The 26,988-nt window shown below is 45.2% G+C and overlaps 1 pseudogene; it reads left to right on the forward strand.

Annotated features, from left to right (window-relative positions):
• Positions 1 to 20,633: 20,633 nt before the first annotated feature.
• LOC136650066 (5S ribosomal RNA) lies at positions 20,634 to 20,750 on the forward strand (annotated as a pseudogene).
• Positions 20,751 to 26,988: the final 6,238 nt, after the last annotated feature.

The raw sequence follows: 26,988 nt of genomic DNA on the forward strand, positions 1-26,988 counted from the left end.
GCACTTCTACCACCAGTGACCAGGGCATTAAATGCCTATATCATAACCGAACCCGCTCCACAGCCAGTCTGAGGTAGGCGAAAAAACCACCATCATAGAGCCAATTTAGATGGTGATTAAAAATTCCTACCCAGCCCACGGAGAGCAACCAGCTATTCCCAGACTAGCTACAGGGCGGGTGGGTGGGCGGGCGGGGGTCGCTTGCCAGGAATGGACGGAGCTCCTATCAGTGCTTGCGCGCTGGAGAAGCTCTCCCGTCCCACCCCCCTAACAGCCAGCCCAGCCAGCCAATCAGCCGGCAGCAACTTCCCTGTTGCCGGCTGTCAGAGGGAAAGCCCAGCAATCTCTGCTAGCGTGCCAGGGAGGCACGCCAGCAGTCTTTCTATTGAAAGAGGCTTCTGGGGTGGCACCATTGAGGGCTTGCATAATGTACGTTCGATGGGGCTTATTTTCAGATGCCAAGGTGCAAGTGTAGGGCTTGCATGGCTGTTGGATGCTGGCCACTGTCATTTTTCACCACCCACCACTCCCCTAAATTCCTAGAGAATTAAGATCTCCTTCACTAGAGGAGAAAGGAACATATTCTAAATCTATTCATTATGGAAGGGATTTAAATGTAACACTGGTAATTACAAATCACTTAGCTTGAATGACAGAACTATTACTGATGGAAAGAATGAAGGTATGAGAAGAAGTAGTAAATAAGATAAAAGACAATCTGGACTCCCAAACAGAAACACAGCAGACTAATTCGTTATCTCTTGAAAAAAAGAAAAGTGAAAGAAATACAGTCAAATCATTTGATAAAGCTCCAAAAAGAATTTCTTTTTCTATTATGAACAGTGACAAACTTCAAAGAGGAAATAGTAGAGCTCCCCCAGGACCAGATTTGGAATCCATCCCATTCAATATTTTGATAGCAGCCTATCAAAACTGAGAGGGAAACTATTGATTCAGTTTGCAGATGACACAATATTGGGAGGACTTGTCAATACAAATGGCTCAGTAAGTGCTGTGAAGAGGCAGTGGATGACTTGTGAACCAGAGTAAGCAAAACAGAATAGCATTGCACTTGGGGATTAATAAAGGCTATTGCTGCCTGATGGGACTTTTCAGCTACAAACAACTAGAGGTTGATGAGCTAGAGTTAAGAACATTTAAAAGAAATCCATAAAAATGCACAAGGAATAACGTGATGTAGACAGTCTTCTGCTAGCATCAGGTTTTAGCATCAGCTTCCCCCCCCCTCAATCTACCTACTTTCCTAAGCCAAAGGATGTGTCAGAACAGGCTTTTGCAGGATTGGTTTCTTATGAGGAGAAGCGTCTGAAAATTTGTGGACTTTTTTGTATTTTTATGTTCCTAAAGTATACAAATTGATAACGGGGGGAAAAGTGTTACACAGTCAATATTTTATTTCTGTTTATTTTCTTTCATTCAAGGTGTGTAGGAGACAGGCCTCTGAACTTCCAAAATGCTCTTGTCTCTGGTTGAGCAGGTGGAGGGAAGGCAACAGCTAATAGTTCCAGTGGTCCAAATCCATAAGGTTCATTTGTGTAGGCATCCACAACCCCTAGATGCCTGTTGAGGAAGCAGTTTTAGCTAAGAGCCTAGAGCAGGGGTGCCCAAACCCCGGCCCTGGGGCCACTTGCGGCCCTCAAGGCCTCTCTAGGCAGCCCTCAGGGAGCCCCTAGTCTCCAATGAGCCTCTGGTCCTCCGGAGATTTTTTGGAGTCCACACTGGTCCAACACAGCTGTTCTCACCATGAGGGCAACTGTTTGGACTCTCAAGTGAGCTGTGGGAGGAGGGCTCCCTCCACTACTTGTTGTTTCACGTCTGTGATGCAGTAGCAGCAGCAAAGGAAAGGCCAGCCTTGCTTTGTGCAAGGCCTTTTATAGGCCTTGAGCTATTGCAAGACCTTCATTCATTCATATAAGTTCACCTTTAATATATTCATTTATGTAAATTTATTCAAATTTGAAATGTAAATTAATTCTGCCCCTGACACAGTGTCAGAGAGATGATGTGGTCCTCCTGCCAAAAACTTTGGACACCGCTGGCCTAGAGCAGTGGTTATCACACATTTAGCACGAGGACCCACTTTTTAGAATGAGAATCTGTCAGGACCCACCAGAAGTGATGTCATGACAGGAAGTGACATAATCAAGCAGGGAAATTTTTAACAATTCTAGGCTGCAATTCTACCCAACTTACCCAGGACTAAAAGTGTAAGCATAGTAGCCTGTTCAAAGTATAGACCTGTGACATTTCCCCAAATGCAGTCACATACCATGGTAGCATCAAGTCAAATATATTAAAAATAAAATATTGAAATGAATGGGGACCCACCTGAAATTGGCTCGCAACCCACCTAGTGGGTCCCGACCCACAGTTTGAGAAACACTGGCCTAGAGAAAAATTTACTCATTGGCAAGCGCCATCACGCTGGTAGAGTCTTTAGTGAGATCCTGCTATCTTAGAGAGACTTCCCTGGGAATCTTGTTGAATTCAATGGGGCTTACTTCAGAGTAGACATGCATAAGATTGCACAGTAAACTTAGGCTGGATGGACCTATGCACAGGAGTAAATCCAACTGAGCTTGGATGCACTGTCTGAGTAATCCTGCATAAAACTGTGTTGTTAATGGTCTGAGATCTGTAGGAATCAAATAATTACTATTGCCTAATGCCAAGCTTCTCAGGTGAGGTTTGATCATCCTGCTTCTTCACATAAATGTCACTTGAACTGGTATATGGTCTGTAAATAAGGCATAGTGCAGGGATGGGTAAACTTTCAAGTTTAGGAATCCTGGACCTTTAACAATTGTATAGAAGAGGGAATTTCAGCAGGTGCAGCTTGTCATCTGGGAGATGACAAGCTGCACCTGCTGAAATTCTCTCTTCTACATAATTGTTAAAGGTCCAGGATTCCTAAACTTTTGAGACTGAAGGTTGCCAACAGGGTATAGTGCATACAGTAAGCACAGAGACAACTTAAATGCCCACTGGTGAATTTTCTCTGGAGAAAGGCACACAGAGCCATATCTAAGGTGGAGCCTGTGGGGCACCCACCCTGGGTACTCCACCACGGCAGGGTGCAAGACTGGCTTCTCCCTACTTACAGTGTGTCCTGCAGTGGCTTCCTGCACCCCATTCCATCTCCTCTGGAGAGAGCCTGGAGGTGACTGCTTACAGCATGAAGATAGTCTATTCCAGGCTCTCCCTGGATGAAGAGGGGCTGCACATGCCTCTAAATGCACACATCCCTGCTGGGGATCCACAGGAAACATTATCACTGGTTGTTACTGTAGATTCTCTGTGGGTACCATTCACCTTTTCCCAGGATTGGATATTGTACAGGTATTTGTGCCACATCACAAGCACCTGTTATAACAGAAAGACAAATGGAATGTGTCATTCTATATATGAATCGGCATTTAACACATATGATTCCGCAAAACTGCAGCCAAATGTTGACATAGGTTCTGTGAAGTGCAATCCACCAAGGTCTGCTCTTATAGAACTCCGACGGAAAGAAAGTAGGGAGGAGGTTGGCTGATTGCTCACTTTGTTACTCTTGAGGGTTTTTCAACAGTTCCATTCACAGGAGCAAGAGACAAGTACACAAGTGGATGCATGATTTTGTGCAAGCGTATTTTACAATTGCAGGCAAAGCGATTAAGCGGCATTAAGAGAACTAATCCTATACTTTGAGCCCTGTGATTCTGGTAAGCTTTTGTCCAGTGACAACTTAAGGTCCACTTTTCTTCTAGTTAATGCAATTGAGCTAGAGGAGCTGGAATCAATCAATGATCATAGAAAGGAATACCCTTAATTGAAAGGAATACCCTTAATTGAAAACAGGCATTGGGGATGCTGACAAAAATGGGAACAGTGTACCAAACTGAATTGAGAGGAAAGATGCCTTAACAGAACATGGGCTGCATAAAAGCAACTGGAACCTTGTAAGAATTCTTCAGTGGCCCATATTTCTTACAGATAATGGCCAGCATGTCATGGGAGAAGGGGAAGCCTCTCACTAGTTTTGTCACCTATTTAAAGTTACCTGACAGGTAGCAATTCAGCAGGTCAATCACTACATCTCCCAAGTTGGGATCAGCTTCACCAATAGCACATCCATCTCTCAGACCCAAACCAAACATGCAGCTATGTTACCAGTGAGTTTTTGTTTTTTTAACATTACTTTGTCTCAGAGCACAATCCTAAGCGCTCATTGGGCTGGCACAAGTCCCTTGCGCCAACCCGGAAGGGTCGCAAACATGGCATAAAGTGCGTTTGTGCCTCCATGGGAGTAAGCCGCACCAGCGTATAGAGGTGCACCGGACCACAGAGGCCAAATCTAGCCTCCGTGGTGGCAAGGAAAGGTAAATCCATGCCAGCCAAACTCAGTTGGGGTGGGGGGCGGGCGGAGGGCAGGGAGGTGGTGGGAGGGAGGCATTTTGGGGCAGGGGGAGAGCAGGCAAGCCCATGGGCAGGAAGGGAGCAAGAGGCAGGGCAAGGACCTGGCGGTTATGCCAGATCCTAGCCCCCATTCCCAGGAAGTACAGAGCGACTCCTGGCTACTCAGTTCTGCTCAGATCCAAGTAGACCCATTGGAGCCACTGGGGTATGGGGAGAAATTTCCCCTTGCCCCTGGCTGAGCCAAAGTCAGCCCCAAACTTGCACTGTATACAGTGCAGGCCCCCTGGGCTGCCTGTTCCAGTGCAAGTTAGGGTTGCACTCTTATTCTCTCATATTCCTATAAACTATGAGCTATGTCTTTCTGAACCATTTTCCAACATCTCAAAACTACTTTTCCTAGAACTTACGTCAGGCGCTCAGAACACTGAACATCTGCTACCATGAAGCCAGCTCATGCAAGTCATATACTCTATAGAAGGAGATAAGACTAAAAGCTACTGATGTCACACTCTTCCTATTTGTGTTGTAACTGTTGTCCTGTTTGCCTGGCTGGCTCTGTCAACAGATAGATAGCACATACAGATCGATCCAGGGAAAGTGTGTTGATAAGTTAGGGTCTTCCCACTGGCCATGCTTTGGCTAGCATCTATGCACCCATACTCCCATAAACTTCGGAAGGAATTCAGTGATCCAAAGGTGAGGCAAGACCTGTTTCTTTGACCATGTTTATTTATTTATTTCACACATTTTTATACCAACCTTCCTTCAAGGAGCTCAGGGTGATGTACATAGTTCCTTGCCTCCTTTTATCTTCACAACAATCCTGTGAGGTAGGTGAGGTTGAGAGATAGTGACTGGTCCAAGGCTACCCAGGAAGCTTCATGACTGAGCAGGGATTTTTCCAGGTCTTAGTCCAGCTCCCAAATCACTACATCATCCTGGCTCTCCATAAGATTTTGTGGGTGTCCATGATGCTGCATGGAACCTACCTTGCCAGAATGTCACATTCTGTCCTCAGGGAAGGTAACTATAATTGCACTTTATTCCTCTTTCCCTCCCCATCAACCATCCTCTCTCTCTTTCCCATCTTAAGCCTGAGAACTGAAATCAAATGAGGACAGTTCCCATGAATTCCTCGTCAGATCGTGGTCCCTTTTCTTAGTTTTCCTGGTGTTCAAAATACACATTGCAAACATCATTCCACTACAAGAGAGTTATAGTTTGCACATTTGTTGGAGTTGAGTGATGCCTCTTACTGCATTTTTATTGAACTGTTGGTGAAAGGATAACGTTGATGATTATTTTTGATGTCTGTCCATTCACTATAAATCTTTAATCTTTTTGAATTGAAGCCCTCTTTCTCTACAGTCCCTTCTTTAAAAGGGGGATGCCCTCTCCACAGTGCTAATCTGCAACCAATCTAGATTCCTTTATCAACTGGAGCTGTTTTTACTATTTCTCCTTGGAAGGTGTAGGACTGGCCATCCTGTGTTCCTTGCCAGGAAGATCATTATTACATAATTCTTTGTACAGCTCCCTTGGTAACAGCTGTTCAGCTAGGTATAAAATACTCATACATCCATGTGTCACATCTGTGAGTTTCATCTCACATGGGATTTGCAACCACACATTCACTGCAATCCAGGACTTTCTTCATGACAAAAGCCGTGCTAATCCATCCGCCAGTGCTCCCCATCGTCTTTAGGCTGACTTCCTGTGTCTGCATGTATCCCAGGAGTACTTGTGAACCAAAAGGGCCAAGAACTTCCACCTGAGGACATGCCCTTCGAGAGCAATAAATACTGTGTCCTGCTCTTGCCAGTGACAGCAGGATTCACTTGCTGTCCCTGCCCCCCCCCCCAATGTGATTATGATAGGATCATTTACTGATGAAATCTGTCTTTCCCTGCTTGGAATGGGGGGGGAGCAGAGGAGAGCAGTGGCATCACTCGGGAGGGGTGTGGGGATGTTGTCTGCACCGGGTGACACCACTACAGGCCAACTTTTTAAAATCTTGGTATTTTTGAATAATACCATCATCTTATATTTCATTCAATGCATAATTTCATGCAGAATACAATGAAACAATTTGGTTGGCAACCTTCAGTCTCGAAAGACTATGGTATAAGCCTACAGCACCCGGTATTCCCAGGCGGTCTCCCATCCAAGTACTAACCAGGCCTGACTCTGCTTAGCTTCTGAGATCACACAAGATCGGGCATGTGTAGGGTAACAGTTGCTGCAATGAAACAATGAATGAATGAATGAAACAAACTGCATTGAAAGATCATGATTCTATCAAATAGCCAAAAACTCAGCAAGGGCCCACTGCCCAGGGCTTTGCCCCACCCACTCCATGGGAGGAGTGGGGGTGACATGCTGGCCTCTGGCACCAGGCAACACAAACCCGAGTGGCGCAACTGGAGGAGAGCTAGCATTTTATCCTGACAGGAACTTCAAAATCTGCTTCACAGTTTAACCTCAGGCAAAAAGTAGGTGGCAACCCAGTTAAGTCCCCACTGTTTTAGTGTTGATGGATTGGCACCCCAAATAGATTCTGGGCTGAAGCTCCACTGGGTCCCCGGCTCACATGTTGACTGGTGGAATGTTTGTGTTTCAAGAAACGCTGAATATAACTCCCTAAACAAAGAACCCTGGAGCATTAATGAACAAACATAAATAAAAGTGAATTACACAGATTTTGAAGCAAGAAATTGATTCAGAATCAGGGGAAGTTTCTTTGAATGCATGTTTGGTTGATTTATTATCACCGTACTCCAGAAACTTACAAAAAATGCATTCCCATCCATCATTCTCGTTCAAACCGTTGATAGAAATCAGCCTTTATGCCAAAGTAAAGAAATACTTGATAACAACAGACTCCCCAGATAACACAATGGGGTGTAAATCAAGTCAGCCTGATCATGTGATTGAGTCCTTTGAGACTGGCTTTACCTCATTGCAATCGACAGCAATCTCTCTTTGTTGGTGTACGTTGGTCATGTAACATTTCCTATGGTAGAGACACACGATGCAGTTGGCATTTAAGTTCAGACAGCCCCACCCCATCTGTAGCTAGAGTCAACAGGTCTATCTAAGGTAGACGGAAAACAAAGAAGAATGAAAAGTACAGGGGGCGCTCCGTATCCATGGATTCACTTATCCGCAAGGCCCCCCGTGCATCTCCGCTCTGGAGACAAGGGAAGCTCTTCTCTCATCGCCTCTGGAGGGTCCTCAGAGCCCAGCAGAGGCTGCACATGTCCATGTGTAGTCTCTGTTGGACTCAGATGTTTTTAATGCCTTATAAGTAGAGGCAGTCTAAAACAGCTTTTGTTGTGTGTGTGGATGGTGGTGTTAACCTAAAAAAAAAAAAAAAAAAAAAAAAAAAAGGCTGAAAGCAGTGTTATGACAATGTTATGATGTGTTTTGATTCCAAATTAATATTTGAATCAATTTTAAAGCATTTTTATCAAGTGTAATCACTGTCATATAGGTAGTATATACTCTGTGTGTGTGTGTGTGTGTGTGTGTGTGTGTGTGTGTGTGTGTGTGTGTGTGTGTGTGTGTTTTATCCCTGCGGCTGTCAGCAGACATGTTACCAAAAAGGCTGTTTTGTTTAGGGGAATTATTTATATTAGCCTTCTGGAAACTTTTGGGACCATAGGCTGGATACAAGACAGCGTAGAGCAAAGAAATCCCTTGTTTAGCTTAATGAGGAGACTGGGAGGAAGGTAACTTTCAATCAAAGGATTATATTTTTATTGCAAAAACACACAAAGGTAACATAATACACATGGAGAATCGATAAGTATATACTTTTCTGGTGTACCTAACTCGTGGTGGATGCATGTGCTATGTATCTGAGTGCATCCGAAAAGGAAACAGAAATGGTTAGGGTGTAGGAAGGTATTTTAGGGGTTCCTTAATCTGCTAAACCCAGTTGCTGACTAAAGATGGGGGGAGAAGGGAGGAATAGGTAGGGAAGAAGGGGGGGAAGTTTTGATGCACGATATATTTATCTGTGGGGGGGGGAGCAGTTGGATGAAGAGAGTCCTGTGTATGGCCCCTCTAGCAGGTGGGCAGTCAGAGAGAGAGAGAGAGACCTGAGCTCTGCGTTCTCTCTTATAAGAGTTGTCTGACCTGGAAGTCAATCTAAACTGACCGGAAGTATCCCAGAGCTGTGGGCATGCCCAGTAACACACAATGGTACACGTGGAGTATGTGATGAACCGGAAAGAAGGCAGCTTACCAGCCAGGCTGACCTTCTGGGGGAGGGAGGCAATTTGCATAAGAGTGTTAAAGCTACAACAAAAGAACAATAGACTTCCTCCTCCGTAGGTGCATGCTTGTTTTGCATAATCAGGAGACACAGTGATGAGGTTCTACATTGACCTGCAAGGAATTGGGGGTTGTGTAATTCATGTGCTTGTAGCTTGGCCATGGCCCTTAGAAACATGTGCTGGGGGAGGAGTGGCCTGCTTGCTTGGTCTGTATAGTCCAAAATACATAACTAGATATAAAAACACAACTTGGAAGGAAAAAGGGGATTTTCACGTAACAGACAGAGCCACAAAACTAAAACAGGCATAAAATACACTCACACAACCCAAAAGAGCACAACTACATCGTCATCTACTTGAATTTAACTCACAAGAACAATTTAGGATTTGCATGCTGCTTGTATGAAACACTACAGTGAACCTAATGCTGCCAAACACAAACAAATTAAACATTGCCAAATTGAAACACTGAGAAGATGGCAACTTGAATCAACAGAATTGAACATCGCATTGAATTGCTATGGAAACAAATTGTTTTTAAAGTGCAGGGGGGAAAAACACACCACATAACAAGAAATCGTTAAACCAGGGCTTTTGAAACTGGGGTGTCATGACGCCCCAGCCTGTGGGCACTGACCTGTTTCCCCTTAAGGGGTGGGGGCAGCCTGGAGGCAGGGAGGAGGTAGCAGTGCGATCCCCAGGATCACGCTGCTCAAGGGGGCTGCAGGATTTGGGTCCACTTACCCGAGCCTCCTGCAGCCTCCCCACAACTTTGAAAGTGAATCTGGAGCGATTGTGCCCTGCCACTGCTATAGCGGAAGTGGAGCACAGTCGCTCCACTTTCACTTCTAAAGCTGTGGTGAGCCCTGCAAAAGGTCGTGCAGGGCTCCCTGCACCCCCAGGAGCCTGCAGGAAGCTCAAGTATGTGCAGCCAAGCCCTGCAGCCCCCCTGAGTGGAGCAATCCTGGGGACCAAGACTCGGTTGCCTACACACAAGTAAACATGCACTGTGGCTCAGTTTTGCTTTCCATAAGGCTCCATGCATTAAAGCAGCCAGTTAAAGCAACCAGTTAAAGCAGCAGAGCTCCGAGGGGGTTATGGACTTGGAAACACAATCAGAAGCACTTGGGATGATCTACAGATACTCTGCAGCTACTTTAATAGGTACATGTCATTTTTATTTAGTTAATTGAGCAGAATATCGCGTTTTATTGTTTTGCCTTATAGCGGTGTTATTTCCCAATGTTGCATTATAGCCGTGTTATTTCGTTTTTACTATTTTAGACTTCTCCTACTTAGAAGGCATTAAAAATATTACTTCTGGTTTTACGAAAAACCCAGAAGTGACTTTTTTTCATTCTATGGGTCAGTCTGAGCCCAGCAGCAGCCGCGAATGGATGTGCACACCCTCTGATGGGCTCAGAGGACCCTCAGAAGGCAAGGTGAATGGAGTGGAGTGGAGCTCCTCTTGCCTTGGGAGGGTGGGGGGCATTCCCTGTTATCTGTGGTTTCAGTTAACAGAACTCCTGCGGATACCGGGGCATGCCTGTAATTCTGTTCTGTCCATAAAAGAAAATGTTAACACCTTGTGAAGGGTGATGAAAGAGTGATTGGGAACATTCAGTTAAAGACCACAAGATCCTGCTTGGATGCTTAGGTTTTCAGAAGAGGTTCTTTTGCATGACCTACTCCTGCCGTACGCAAGGGTCAGTTACAGGGATCTGTGAGAAAACTCTCTGGGTTGCACCAACTTGTTGGAACTCCTTGCCATGTCAGATCCACATAGTTCCCCTCTGTGATGGCATTCTGTTGTCACTGATGATTGATTTTGTTTGGACTCTTCTTGTAATTTTAATTTTTTGGACTGATTGATCTGCTGTGTGTTTAAACATATTTTTACCTTGAAGTTTTAAATGTCGTTGTTAGTTACCTTGAGCGGTTCATGATTTGCTGCATAAATATGTGGAATATTGGCCATGTTTGATTACTACATTCAAAAACCTTTTTTTGGGGGGGAGAAGAGTACTTTTCACTGAACAAGAGCACCTCTTATTGAAAAAATACATCTTTGTGACATATCATCCTGTACGGCAGTTCCCTAAAGGTGTCCCCCGCCCCCGCTACTTTCCACTGATATTACAGGTGATTGCTATCTTTGAGAATGTGAGATGTCATGTGAAGATCAAGACATCATTATGTCAGTGGATGTAATCACAAGGGTCAGCTGTTCTCAACATTTCTTTGACCACAGCCACTTAGGCCCCCTAGGAGCTCTTCTTAGGTTTCAGGTCCCCCCCCCCATCAAACAAGACCCTGGGGCTCCCACTCTTACAGTTTTCAGTCTGTGGCCCACTTCAAATGTGCCAGGATTCCCCAGGGGCTAAATGGTTCCCATTGAGAATGACTGCCTAGATCAGCCAATTTAGTTACACTGAACCCTGTGACCTATTCATACATGTAAGAAATCCTGTGTAGTGGAATATTACATCATTATATCAGCAACCATCAGCACAAATGTTGCATCATATAGCATTCTAACAGCTCAATCCTTACTTGCCCTGCAGCAGTCAGGCAGGCTGGCCTGCACTGCATCCAGAGCAGGGCTGGGCTGGTTTTCAGCACAACTCAGAGAAAGGGAAATTCCTTCCCTTTACCCTGTGTTGCTTAGCAGCTGCCCCATTTGCCCCACTGAAGAGGTGGTGCAGATCCGAGCAGCCCGGTATAAGGCCGGTCCACCTGGGAGGGGGGTTAGGATATGGCCTACGTTCCGGATCCTGGTCCCAACCCCTCCCAGGCCCAGTCCTCCTACCAGCCCATCCTGCCACTCACCCTCTTTCCGCCCCACAACACCCCAATTCTACCCTTCCCTGCCCTTCTCATTCCCCTGCACTGGCCTGACCTGGCTGGTGTGAACTCACCATTCCACCAGTGCAGTGGGGCTAGATTCTGCCTCCAGAGGCTGGCAAACCATATGGCACTTTTGCAACACCTCTGGTCTAGTGCAAGGGTCTTGCACCGGCCCAAAATCGCTCCTGGATTGCGCTCTAAGTTTACAATGGCACATCATACCTGCATTACATAACTATATCAGTATCAGCAGTGCTGTTCAAAATGCAGACAAACATGGATGAATATTTTGAGTAGATCACCCAAGCAATTTTGAAACAGATATCACTTTTCGGCAAAAGTGGAAACAAATTCAAATGTATGCCACGGATAACGTTCAGCTTGGTGCTAGAATATTAGCATCCCTAATGAAAATGGATTTTGTTTAGGTACAGTGGTAATGACTCTGACTGCCTAATTGCCGTGCACTGACTGCCAGCTATTAATTAATTATTATTTTATTCCATTATTTATTTACCCTGGAAAACCCTGCTTAAACACAGCATCTGTTTCCCTCTGAGGTCTCAGTCTGACTTAATTTTACAGTTGAGCAGCAGGAGGAACATGGAAGTTACGTTAACTTGTCCAAGGTCACCAAGATTGTAATCAGCTTTGATTAGAGCCAGGCATGATGATTGGTTAGAGCTTCAACTCTGGTCACAAGAATCTGTTCGCAGCTTCTTGCAAATGGCATCACACAGGGATACAATGTGCTCCTGGTCCTAATATCTGTTTGCTGCACCTGAGGAAGCTTGAAGGATTGGAAGCAAATGGGTAGAAGCACAATAAGTTTTCCGTTGATGAATTCCTCACAAACTGTCTCCTCAAGGACAAACAAGGGCCAAGGCTTTATAGCCTTATAAAATGTGACCAGAGTTTCATCTTCTCACTGTGTATGGCTTCATACAGTTCAAGGGCTGCAATATCCCTGAACATTATTTGAGATAGAGGGTTTCAAATATTCTACCTTCAAAGGGACCACTTCCACATCAATTTGTCTGCCAAGGAATCCTTATTCACCTTCCATGGGACCCCTATCTATTTGAAGAAGATTCTGGAGGCATATACCTAGAACAGTGTTTCTCAATGTTTGTCCCCCGCCATACCACTTTGCATGGTCCACATATTGGAAGTAACACCAGAAGTAACTGGCGATTGTGTCATAGCCTGGATAATCTGGATTGGGATACCAAACGCAACACAACTAACACTGATAAGAGGCTCAGGGTGGCTCAGGGCACTTTTTTTGCACATGTGAAAAGCTCTGCTGGAGCTCTGCCTGTTGAGCCAAGCTTCCTATTTCTGCTAGTCACATTGCTTTGCTGGTCTTGCTGCCAGGTGGCGGGAGTCTGGAGGTCCCACATGTACCACTGGACACCACCTCAAGTACCACTGGTGGTATGAATTCCACTGGTTGAGAAATGCTGACCTAGAGCTTGTCCAACACTACCTGCTACCTGTGCATTGCAGGGGAGCTCAGTAAAGCTGTCTGTGGGGAAAGCTTATCTGCCAACAGTGATTTTCTCATTGAGTAATTCTGCATAAGCTTTCAAGAAACACTGGCAAACACCAATTCCCTACCTCCAGGTGTCGTACTCCAGCTAAGAAGCACTCCAAGAACCCCAGAGATTCTGCAGTGCTCTTTTAAAAATATACTCAGTACCAATGTTTCATTTGTAGTTTCTGTGCAGATGACTGAAATGTCATCAATTAACTTTTTGGAGTTGGCAGTTGCTCCGGCAAAGAATTTAACTCATTTCCACCAATTTCAGTCAGCGACAAGCAAACTCGGCTGGCCGGCACAAACACATTTTCCCTTCCTTGTCACCCTCCTGGGACAGCTGGATAAGAAAAGAGAGCAAACATATTTGGAAATGTAGGGTGATTTGGATTGTCAATCTGACCACAAGGCTAAAGGAAGGCCTCTGAAAAGCAATCTGTTCCAAATCCTCATCCCTTTTAATATGGCACTGTCTTGACAACTCTTCAGTATTGATGCCTGTCATGCGAGCCCAGCCAAATGAGGTGACAGAAGAAGGGCACAGCTGACTCATAAGCTCTGCCACCAGTCACAGTTGGGTTCAACTCTCGTTTCATTAAAAATTTAATTGGAAGCAAACTATGCCGTCATGGCGCTCATAAGTATTTCCTGCTCGTTCCGCTTAAGAATCAGATGTTCAAGTGATGGCAAATTAGCAAAGAGCATGTTTACATTCTGCTCCCCTATTACAAGGAGCGATTATTTGATAAACAAAGTTCTGCATCCAGGAAGAGATGCCAACATTTGTTGACGGATTCAATGATGTGTCTCGCTGATTGCACCTCATTCCTCTGGGTGAAGGGAATGGTGCTGGAGGCAATTCTCCTGCAGCTAATGAACGTGACTAGGAAAGCATCCTAGATGTCAAAAAAGACTCGGTGTGGAAGGACAATGAGTTGAGGATCCTAAGAATCTGCATGAACATAACTGCATTGTAAACAAAGAGCTGGCACACAGGTACAATATTTGCATTGCATTCTTTCTGTGTATTTGATTATGCTACACCAGTGGTTCCCAAACTCCTTCAGGGGAATTGGGAACCAGGTAAGTATTTGCGTGGGTGGAGATAGGGGCAGGGAGAGAGCAGCAACAGTGCTGCAGAGATTGCAGCGCTACCGTTATCCCGCACTCCCCTAAACAAAGACACCAGACTGAGGTTTGGGATTAAATGGGCCACATTACATTACATTACATTAAATGGGTCACAACATTACAAACTGCAGCAGGGCAAACTACCAACAACATACTAAGCTAATGTGTGTGTACTTAATTGGGTGAAATGGGTCTAGCCGTCTCCCTCCCTCCCCCTCCTAGTTCTCATAGGGCATGCCAACAGACTCAAGGCCGTACTCTGTCGCAGACAGAGCCCACCTATCATTGACACCCCCGTGGGGGCAAGCCAACAAGACAAGCAGGCTTGTGGGGAAGACCACCACACCACCTACAGGTCCAGCAGTGGGGTTAATGCACACCACTTGGAGCCAGATAGGCATTACAAAACTGAACACTGGCACCCCTCTACCTTTCTAGCTTTAGTTAGATACTGAGATTTTTATCCCTGCCTGCCCGGCCCCGCACATAATCTGCCATGAAGGCTGGACAGACTAGCGCTTGTCCGGCTTCACCCACCACTCAAAAATACCCAAATGTCCTGCTGCAGGTCAGCTAGGAAAAGGTCATTGCCCAACAGAGACAAATGCATGCCATTGTCGTGGTACAGGACAGGTTGATCGAATCTGATGGCTGGGTGGTGAATCACAGCCCTGCCCTGAGCCAATATGATCCTCCCCATGTAAGCATTGAGCCTTTTTCTGGCTACATCTAACCCTCGAATACTGCGCACACCACGCCAGACACAGCGTGGTAGTAGGTTGGACCACAGGATACAGAGCCCGGGAATCCACCGGGTCAGCCGCAAGAAGTCCTGATGTGCCTGCAGTCTTAAGGACATGCCAGTCCTCTGACCGAGGTCATTCCTACCTAGATGTACAACTATTTCTTGGGGAGGAAGGTGTGCTTTTAAATAAGCTAGAACCGCTGGCAGAAATTGCCCCCAGCGCATGCCTCTCTTGGCCACCCAACTGATGCTGGCGATGCCTCCAAGCCCCAGCTGGGAGCTGAAGCCACTGTTCGAAGCTCTTTTCCTGGCCCAAAAAACGATGGAGTGCCCGCAGACCAGAATACAAACAGGGCATGACCATGGCCGACCTGTTGGAACAAAGAATCATACATAATCAATACCTAGAAACAACACTAACTTAATACCAATAACAAGGAGCCACATGTGTGCACCCATGGCATCTCGAGACCAGTAAGGATTGGTCAGCACACCCCACCCTCATGGGGGGGGGCAACAGAGGACATGGCCTCTCAGGGATCACTGGGGGGCCCTACAGTTCTAATAATACCTGAAGGCTCCAGAACACCAATGCCCAATACGTTGAATGGCGGCTGCCAACAACCCTAGGTGGGCAGCAACCGAGGCAGCCCTGATTCGAAAAGAGTGCAGGCTATAAGTGTTGTCACGCAACCCAAGTCTCCGTATGACTAACTTGAAAACCGCCTGAAACTGATACCTGGTCAAAGGGGCTCGGTCTATATGCCCAAAAAAGGGACCATCACTGCTAGGTGCCACTCTGCGGTAGTCAGATAAGACCTGCACAGGGCAAATACCAACATTGGTGGCTTTCCACAGGTGTACCCACTGTCCAAGCCCCCTTTGGTCAGACTTTGACTTGGGCAAAAAGAGGGAAACCCTGTTAGGCCTGAATTGACAATCATCTCACTGCAAGGCTCGAGAGCCAAGTGCTCTCTTGGAAGCGGCCAGTACCTCACTGGCACGAAAGGCTTCATAAAAGAGTCAATGCTGCTGCCCTGTAAAGTACAGGCTCAAATGACTAAAGGTAATCTTAACGCCTTATGTCAGTGCTTTCCAGCACTGGCATATTAGTGCCAATGGGATATGTGCTTCATCCTGCAGCTGGGTGTCACTCATGGAGGCCTCCTCAAAGTAAGGGTATGTTTGTTCCCTTGCCTCAGAGTTGTATTACCCTTATGTCAGTGATGGAAAGCACTGACATAAGGGATTAGGATTGTGCCCTAAGTGAAACTCCCTGGACAAACTGTACAGTATGGCTGGCGTGGTGGGACGTTGGTCATCCAATCGTGGAGGGCATGTTCACTTAAAGCCATCCAGCATGCGCCTTATCTGAGTCACCAGAGTTGTCACCAGCCCTAGCGCCTTGGACTGAAAAGCAATGGCAGCCATGTAAATAGCCATAGACTTGGTTGATAGCCCCCTGTCTTTTAAAAGGAGCAAAAACTGCATCAGGTGTGGGGTGGGTACTGGCCAAATCTCAGAAAGGGGAGCAGCAGCCTGAAACACTTGGAATTCCTGGATCTTACTCTTATAACTGTCCTTTGTTGAGGCAGCTAAGGAAGCCCAGATGACATTTTGAAACCGGTTCTGCCAAGGTTCCAGAGGCATTGAGGCATCAGCTTGGGGTCCCGACAGGCCTCGGGGCCAGCTACCAGAAGCGCTCCTCCTGGAAACGAGAGAGAGCATCGGCGATGCTGTTCTGAACCCCTGGAACATGCCAGGCCGAAAAAAGGGTGTTAATGGATAGACACTGCAGGACAAAGGCCTGCACCAGGGACATCACCTTGGGTGACCTGAATGTCTTTTGGTTGATCACTGCAACCACCGTGAGGTTGTCACATCAAAAACATTCTGAAGTGTTTCTGAATTCTGAATGCAGATAAAAAATCTGTGGATAAATAGGCTGCACCTATATTTGAGAGGGTCTTGATCTGTACTTCCTCTATAAAAAAAAAAATGAACAGTGCCTTTTCTGTTTTAGCACTTAAACTGAATGATGTCCCCAAAGAATCAGTGCACCTCCCTTTTAGTTTTTTTTTTTCTCTAAAGAAGTGCCTACTCCTTTAGTTTTGCTTTACATTTCACTTTAGGCAAAATTAAATAACACCTTTGTTATTAGATGGGAGCAACTGTAGTTCAGTGACAGAGCACACAGCAGGATCAGAGTGGCATCACTAGGGTTGGTGTCAACGATTTCTATAACTAATGATGTCACTCCCTGTAATGGAAGATCAGAAGATCATCAGGTGGATGATGTGGTGTTGTCAGCGATTTCATGTTTTGACAGCTGTTTGACAGCTCTGGGAAGGGCAGGGCTATCTCCACAGCTGTAATCAATCAAGGCTATTGGAAACTCTGATGGACACCTAAGCTTCATTTGACCTTGATGGGACTTTGAATGGACATGGACTGAAAGGATGGCTCACCTGAGCCTAATTTGGACTTAACAAGGGGCTAACAAGGTAGCTCACAGGTGAGCTGCATTTTGGGGTTATGAGATACCCAAGGATAAAAGGCAGCTTCAGAAGGCAACAGAGCTACCCTGACTCAGAGGGAGACACTACCTGACCAAGAGGCTACCTGATCCCAGACCTACAGGACAGACACATGGGAGAAGGGGAGTGCCAGGACCCTGCTGGAGAGGACACAGAGAAGGGACTCTGCTGCAGAACACTGAACTGGGAAGACTGGACTGTGCTTTGGAGACTGGATTGGACTTGAACTGGAGGCTTCAGACCTCTACCCACTAAGTTAAGTGGAGTTTTGGGGAGGGAAAGCCTCTGGACAAGAGGACTTGCAGGGAGTGTATGTGTTTGTAGCAATAAATTTTGTTAATTGCACAAATTGATAAGGAGTTATGTTTGTTTCCTTTGCACACCGCAGCTGTTGTTCTTGGGAAAGAAGGGTGTTAATTAGCCAAAAAGCGGGCGAAGGGAGTTTGAATATTTGGACGGGACACCCTCATTGACTGCAGCTGCCCTGGTGCTCTGCCCTGGAGCTCTGGGTATGCTCAATCTGCCCAGTTGGCCATCTGCCTCCCATTGGGTAAACGTGGTCTTGTGAAGAGTGAAAGATGGAGGTTGGGTCAACCAGGTCTACCAGATGGGTAGACCTGGGCTCAACATTAGGAAGCCTGGTAGATCTGGCATCTAGAGACTTTTCTGGCTGCAGCTGGTATGGCAGAAGCTTTGGCCTCTCCATGGCCACTACCTTCTCAGGCTTAATTCCGGCCCTTTTCAGGCTTGTCAGACTACTGAAAGACTGAGGCCAGATCTGCAAACATTCATGTAGACTTGGGCTCTGGAGCTTTTGGTGTATGTCCCCCAGTGGTGTCATCCAGTACAGTCTATACTGAAATAGTGATGTCACTGAGAACACATGATCTGCAGCATGCAGAAGATCCCTGACTCAATTCCTGGCATATCCAGATCAGGTTTCAAAAGACTGGTATTTTATTGTGTAATTATATACACTTCCAAATACAGTTGAGTTTTCATGCATATCTGTGATGTCTGATTATTTCAAAAGTTATATTATTTGCATTTATTGTAATAATTCCCTTGAGATCATCGGATTTCAGTCAAAATACATTGGAAATAAAGCTAGTCTTTTTTCCAACTCTACCTACTTCTTTTTCTCATTGTTTTTGGAAGGGCTTTGAATTATCCGTTTCTGAAACTCTGGAAAGTCAGTCAATGATATAGACATTGCTGTGCACTGTGACCCAATGAAGCTAACTCAGTAAAAGGCAAGTTGATGTGCTCATCGCTTAGAGAGGCAGAACTGTGGAATTGCCCGAGAAATGTCATCAGTCTTATCAAAACATGTTAGGGCCATATCATACCCAATTTTACAGTACTGATACAGCTGTGCCAATGGGGTGTACACTGCATCCTATGGTGGTGAGACAGTCATAGAGGCCTCCTCAAGTTATGGGAACATTTGTTCCCTTACCTTGGGGCTGTATTGTGGCTGCACCGGTGCTGGAAAGTTGAATAGGATTGGGCCCTTAGTTATCCTTGAAATTCCTTTCATGTCTTTCCTCGTGAGGAACTTCCATTTTACTTAGGCGAAACCTGTTGAAGGGGCCAGCCCAAGCCTTTCTGGCCCAAGGGGTGGCACACCAAATGCCATACCTTGCACAACAGCACACCAACCCCTGCCATTTTTTTCTCCTCCCACTTTCTGGATTCAGAAAAGAAGAAGGATGGAACAGAAGTGCGGAGGAGAGGAGAATGGTACGCACAAGCATTTTCATTCCCTTTGTAATTTGAGGAGTGGGAGGAGAAGTGGTGGAGATGACCAGGTAAACAGAAAACAGCTAAAAGATTTGCAGGACCTCATTGAGAAAGTTCACAAGCCTATTATTATTATTAATAATAATAACAGTATTTATATACCGCTTTTCAACTAAAGTTCACAAAGCGGTTTACAGAGAAAAAAATCAAATAACTAATGGCTCCCTGTCCCAAAAGCTCCCTGTCCCTGCCACAATCTAAAAAGATGCAAAAGAACACCAGCAGACAGCCACTAGAAAAGACATTGCTGGGGTGAGGTGGGCCAGTTACTCTCCCCCTGCTAAAAAGCGGAGCACCCACTTGAAAAAGTGCCTCTTACCCAGTTAGAGTCTGTTCAAAACTCTTTTGGCTTCTCTTGAAATGTTTTGCCTTAAGATCCCCCACAAGTGTTTTAGGCAGCATTTCTATGGCGACTCCAGTATCAGTCAACAAACAAAGGTGTCTTATCAGTTACCTGATAAGATCACCTTTCCTCAGGCCAATGCCTTTGAGAGTCTATCGCATGACTGAGGTGTTCAGAGGGATGTTCCACTTCCTTGAGAACAAGTAGTAACCTCTCTGAACATCGCTACAAGGGGCCTTTTTTAGTCTCTTTTTTTGCAATCCCTTTTCTCAAGTTCCATCTGTTCTTTCCAGCATACTGTAGAGCAGGGGTGCCCAAACCAAGGCCCTGGGGCCACTTGCAGCCCTTGAGGACTCCCAATGAGGCCCTAAGGGAGCCTCCAGTCTCCAATGAGCCTCTGGCCCTCCGGAGATTGCTGGAGGCCGCACTGGCCTGATACAACTGCTGTCAGCATGAGGGCGACTGTTGGACCTCTCGTGTGAGCTGTGGGATGAGGGCTTCCTCCACTGTTTGCTGTTTCACGTCTGTGATGAAGTAGCGGCAGCAAAGGAAAGGTCAGCCTTGCTATGTGCAAGACCTTTTATAGGCCTTGAGCTCTTGCAAGACCTTCATTCATTCATATAAGCATCTTTAATATATTCATTTATGTAAAGTTATGTAAATTTATTCAACTTTTAAATGTAAATTAATTCTTTTTTTTCCTCAGCCCCCAACACAGTGTCAGAGAGATGACACTGTGTCATCTCTGTTTAGCCCTCCTGCCAAAAACTTTGGACACTCCTGCTGTACAGGATGAGAAAAACTCTTGGTGAGGAAAACAATACACTTAAGTAAATAATTCAAGATTAGGTACTCAACTCTTTGACACTAAAATTGGTAATTAATTCTCTTTATGAGTCCAAAAGCAATATAAAACCTTCCAGTCAATGATGTTTTTGATGTGAATATATCACACAACAAATAGGATTACAGTATACTGTACTTGACCTTTCTCCATTACCCTGCACATGCCCGATCTTGTCTGATCTCAGAAGCTAAGCAGGGTCAGGCCTGGTTAGTACTTGGATGGGAGACCGCCTGGGAATACCTGGTGCTGTAGGCTTATACCACAGTCTTTCGAGACTGAAGGTTGTCAACCACCATGATGATACTGCACTCAGAAAGCAAAAGTTTGCATGCAAAATTGAATGGAGGGGAGGTGTGCCAGAGGATAGCTCAGGCCCAGGAGGGGGACGGGGATTGCGGCAGAGGCTGCTGCCACATCCTATCCCCTTTCCCAGGCCTCCGAGCATGATATGGCTAATCTCTGAATAGCTGCCAGAGCTCTGAATAGACTCATCAGGGCCATCAAAGTTCTACACAGGGTAAGGAAACCAATGTTCCTTTATACTGAGACCTCCAGCTGCTTCTTTGGCCTGCAGGATACAGTGGTGGCCATTTCAGCCCCACTGTGCTGTGCAATGCCAGAGGAGCATAGGACTGGGACCTAATTTTCTTAGCTATAATCTCTTTATTATTCCTCAGGAGCATCCGTGTACCTGGTTATTATGAGAAATGAAAAGGCAACCACAATGAACACTTAAATCACACACTGCTTTTTGGAAAAAAAACTGAATGAAGAGTGGGCCTTGAAGCCTTCCTATTAGTCTGCACCTATGTTGAAACGTCTTTCCCCCACTGCCAATGAAAACTGAAATGGACTAGGTCTAGCGACTCAATTGACATAATGCTGTATTTCTAGGCACTGGATGGATTTTTAAAAATTACTTTAAATTAATGCCACGAAGGTTCCACTAGTAGATTCGGCAATTAACATTTTCGTTGATTGATCAGTGCAGGTCATTTGTGAGAACACATTTTAATTGGTGGCAAGAGTGTAAAGGGCACACTTTCTTCTTAAAATTATTCTTATGTGTTAATACAATAGGGAATTGAAAACAGGAAATTAACAATTTCCTGCAATAGTAAGTAGTAGCTTCTGTTTATTAAATTGAACATTCTCAACCCGTTTTCAGTATCTTCAGTGAGACACCTAAATTTGATAGTGTGGGCTTTTGTTTATATTTAATTGACATGTTAATATATTAAAACAGGTGTTTAACCTTTCTTGAATTGGCACCCTAATCTCTCTCTCTCTCTCTCTCTCTCTCTCTCTCTCTCTCTCTCTCTCTCCCCCCTGCACAAATATATTAGGCCCTTATATTTCTGGTATGAGTGTTCTGGCAGCTTACGACTCTTTACAACCGTTCACAAAACACAACACACCAGTGCAGTTTGGCCACTGCCGCAAGTAGTGAGAGATTGGGTCCATGCATCAGTTTTGCCAGAGGACCTCTGTTGGTGCCCGTAAGTCAGTGTAGGAGGTGGGAGGGATGTGGAGAGGGGGAGGTATGGAGCGGAAAGGGGTACCAAGGAGAACTGATTGAGGATGAGAAGGGGATTGGCCACAGTGGCATCACCAATATCCTATCCACCTTCCCAATCTTGATCGCCCTGGGGACCCAGGAACCTCCAAGCTCATTCTCCGTTCCATTACACTACACTAGTTGTTGCTTAAACTGAGAAAGCTGAGAGATATGTAGTCCTCTGATTCTGTGCTTTTACCCCTTGGATTTTACTATTTGCTTTTCTTCCCAAGAACCCATGGTAGCAATCATATGATTCCTAGGTGGCCTTTTATTCAGGCTCAAAATTCTCTTCATATATCCTCATGGTGTTACCCCCTTTTCTATCCAGGAATGCAACCAGCCTTCTTTGCTAAGCAGGGAATCCACATTTCTAGGTGGGTCATTCAAATGCACGAATGGGTCATTGATTATTTCCATAGAACCAACATAAATGCACATAATGGGCAATGTCCATGGGGCAAATGGTGCATTTCTGAGATGCTAGTAGACCTGGCCTGAATGAAGATTGGATGCCCAGATAATTGAATGGTGTCCTGTTGTGAGTGAGCAAACTATGCTTTGTCCATGTTCTGTTTAAACATACTGTGTATGAGTGTCAGCCCCTGATTACTCAACCATACTTCACACCAAGATAAAACCAACATGCATCTGTGTGCTCACTAGTGATAACACTGAAGCTTGTGGCTGCCTTGTACATTTTATATGTAAAGATAGATAAATTGGTACATGAATTTGCACAGTTCTTATCACTGTGCAGTATTACAAATCAAGCCCCATTTCCTCCAGAATTTCTTGTTTGGTTCAGAATATTAGATGAGATTCTGCACATAGGTCTTTAGCATTCAGCAGACCAGGCACATGACCAGAATGACCCCAAATTCTTGTAGGGAGACCAACATCCAGTTCACTCCATCTCTTGCCAGCTTGAGCAGAGAGGCTCTGCTATGCTCCAAGCCCATCTTCATACTGAACAAAAAATGGCAAAACTCAACTCCATGTTTGGTCCTCAGGCTAGGCAGCTTCTAGCAATGAGTCAAGAAAAGCCAGCACCCATGTCTGCCTCCACTTCAATCATGTGCATGGTACTAAACTACTCTACAAAGTTGTGATCAGCCCAGTATGATAATGCAAATACATATGGCAGCTCTCAGTGTTCATTGCTAGGAGCCAGAGAGAAATCTAGGAACAGATATGAGCCGTTTTCATATGCTTGCCGAGTAACCTTGGAAAGACTGAGCTAATTATGCATCAAAGCGAGGTGAGCCGGGCCACCATTTGTTTCCACAAATGTAGATGCTAAGGCTTGGATCCACTAGACTTACTTGGAGATGCCTAGTGGAAACTGACTTTTTCATGTTGAGTGACGGATCCCCATGCCTTATCTCAAACTGCTTTTCAAACTTTCCTTTGGTGTAAATTTTAATTGCTACATTTGCCCATGTAAGTTAGGGCAGCGGTTCCCAAACTGTAAGTCCAGGACCCATCAGTGGATCATGACTTAATTTTTGGTTGGTCATGAAACTGACAGGGCAGACTAGGCTACGTGCATCAAGGATTAAACAAGCTGCTACTTGGAACAGGGTGCTGCCCAATAACCACTATAGCTACACCTCTTGGCATTTAGAAATCAAGCAGCAGTCTCTAGGGCCTCTAAAAAGTTTGGGAACCACTGAATTAGGGTATGATATATAACTTTGAAAGACTGTGTTTCTTTCAGCTACCTGCGATAAAAAAAGTATTGAAGGAAGGAAGTGGGTGGGTGAGAGACTCATGGAAAGAAAAAGAATTACATTATTCAAAAAAAAAAAAAGTTCCACTGTCATTATATCTTATTCTAATCAATTTTGAGCTAAACTTTTCTTTTTATCATTTCAGTTAATTTGCTTCTTGCACTGCTGAGTTCTATCCCATGCCGAGTGCCACAGCAAAAATCCATTGCATTACCCTAATATTTCCTAGGAATTATGAGTCATCCTTCATAAAAGCTGTTGCAGGCAAAAGTAATGAAGAGATGAAATCAACAATTTTATTAATATAAAAGTCCTGGCAGGAGTTTCCATGCAGGAAAGTGAATCTCAACTTTCATTTGTTTTTTAACCCTTCATCGTACTGATTATAAAATTATAATAGCAGTTATAGAAGGATTAAGGATTATGGAACCCTGATGAGACATTACAATAATCTTACTGATGCTCTTGTTGAGATTTGAGATATTCCAAACCTTCAGTAGCACATCTTCTTCCAATGACAGACAGATGATTTCGCACCCTACCTTGATTTCCTGGTCTGGGTCATCCTGTGTTAGATGACCATTGTAATTACAAGGAGCTCAGGTGAACTTTCACAATTTGTCCTGCTTACCAGTTCAGTGACACCTGGAGTTCTGATGAACTTCACCTGTCTGCCTGCTTATTTAGCAAGCCTTGGAAATGTTAAGCTCACAGCCACTGGCATGGCTCGAGGGGTGTGGGCTGCACCGGGTGACGAGAGAGAGGCACGCACACGCACACGCACACGCCCTGGGGGTGATGTGCTAACATTGCGGCATTAGGGGCTACCCTGTCATGCCATACACCTTTGGATGCAGAATGTCCAGTGGAATGCAATACAAAAAAACAGAATTGAAATTGCTCCTTTCCTTCAAAAGTTATGGCCAAAAAACATAAGGAAAAAAATGCATGGAGCCCTATGGAAAGTGAAAGTGAGCCTTATTGTGCATTTACTCATGAGTAGGCATACTTGGAAAGGGCAGGCTGAGAGGAGTCCAACGACACCTGAATGGTCCCGATCCACTGAATGCAGCCCCCAAAAAACACCCAAGGAGGTCCCTGCCTGCCTCCCAGCTGCGTCTATTGAGCCAGAAACAAAGCCAACGTGGCTGCGTTTACTCGCGAATAGGCGAACTTGCCTTAGCCCATCGGAAAGGGCAGGCAGAGAGGACTCCAAGGACGTCAGAATGGTCCTGATCCAATGAATGCAGCCCCCAAAACACCTGAGAAGGAAGTCCCTCCCTCCCTCCCTCCTGCAATCTATTGAGCTCCCTTGAAAGCAAACTCAGTCACGTGGTTGCATTTACTCGTGAGTAGGCAGACATGCCTTGCCTTTTGGTCAGGTCAGGCAAAGGGGAATGTGAGGCCACCAGAAGGGTCCAAATCCGATGGAACTGGAGCACAACAAATGCTCCAGAAGGCAGCCCCCCACTAAGAAGGACAAAGAAAAGAGGCTTCAACTGGTAAGGGGAAAGTTTTCTATTTTTCACTTGCAAAGCCAGGAGGGTCTTTATCTTGTTATGCATGAAATAGAAGAACTTTAAACTGGGCACTGGGGAGAGCTGGAAATCACACTGATTATTTATTTATTTATTTATTTATTTATTTATTTATTTATTTATGGGGGGGGTTATTGCAGGCAGACTACAGAGTAAGCTCCATTGACCACTATAGGACTTACTTCTGAGTAGACATGCCTAGGATTGGGCTCACAGGTTGCAATTCTACCCATACTTTCCTGAGAGTAAGCCCCATTGACCATAATAGGACATACTTCAAAGTAGACTCACTTGGTGGAACAGGACTGTCTCCCCCTTATTTAATTCTTTATTAAAAATTTAATTATAATTATTTATTTTAATTTGCTTAATGATGTCACTTCTGGCCATGACATCACTTCCAATGGGTCCTGAACAGATTGTCATTCTAAAAAGTGGGTCCCAGTGCTAAAAATTTGAGAACTGTTGCAATAAGGTGTTAGTAAGTTGACACGGGTGTGTGCGTGAGAGACTACAAGTTTTCAAAATCACTAAAATCAGAGTTTGGAGCAATAATACCATCATGTTATATATCAATCAATGTGTAATTTCATGCAAAATGCAATGAACCAAACCACATTGAAATATCTGCGTTCTGTCAAAAGGTACAGCCAAAAAACCAGTGGGGGCAGAGTGATGGCACATCACCACGTCCACCACCTGGAGCGTTGGCCCGCCCACTGCATGGGTGACACGCCCACCCCACACTGTGTGACACGCCCACCCCACACTGTGTGACACAAATCCTAGTGATGCCACTGCTCACAGCTGTTGTTTCCTGTAGAGCTGTGCCTAGCAAAGTTATCTTACTGCATAGTTTAGAAAAGGCAATGCCAAAATGGGAGGAGACCTGTCTGTAAGACAAAGACACTAGAAGCTTTCTCTGTATTAGATGCCAAGTTTCCCTGAGAGAGTATATAACCCTTAGAAATGTTCCTGCCCTTTTAATTTCACTGATGGATGAGGAATTGTGCAGATGTGCCCTGAAACTTGCCCCATTAGTGTCCATCTGGTGATGTTAAGGAATCCCACTCAAAAGCAGTGTGTGAGTGAGATGTGTTGTCTGTTCCATGCAACACCTGCTGCTTATCTCTCTAGCAATCCATCTCCCCAAGTGCTGTTCCCAGTTGGTTATGCTACTGAGGGAAAAATGAGAGGCATGTGATGGGTGGGGAGGAGGAGGAACAGGGCAGAGGCAGGAGTAGGGGAGTTCTGGGTGAGGGTTGTTCATAGGTGGGAGGAATAGTCCATTATTTCATCCCAGTTCCTTCACCTGTTCAGTCTTCTCAGACTTAAGCCAGCTCTAGAGCTGGTATAGGTCTGAAGAGACCCATCAGGGACATTGAGGCAAGGGAATAAACATTCCCTTTCCTCGAAGAGGCCTCTGGTACTTCCCGCATTGTAGGATGCAGTGTGTGCCCTATTGGTACAGCTGCATCAGTGTTGGTGGTGGGGGATAGGATTGGAGCCTTACTCCCAGGAAAGTGTGCATAGGAGTCCACATAAATCAAGTATTTCCATGAAACAATATGTTCTAATTTAGTCCTAAAGCCTTAGGGGGGGATGGTGGTCAAAGTTGAATAACTTCAACCTTTTACCACAGTCTTTTTGAAATTATCTCAACC

This window comes from Tiliqua scincoides, chromosome 4, assembly GCF_035046505.1.
Source record: "Tiliqua scincoides isolate rTilSci1 chromosome 4, rTilSci1.hap2, whole genome shotgun sequence".
NCBI classification, from domain to species: Eukaryota; Metazoa; Chordata; class Lepidosauria; order Squamata; family Scincidae; genus Tiliqua; species Tiliqua scincoides.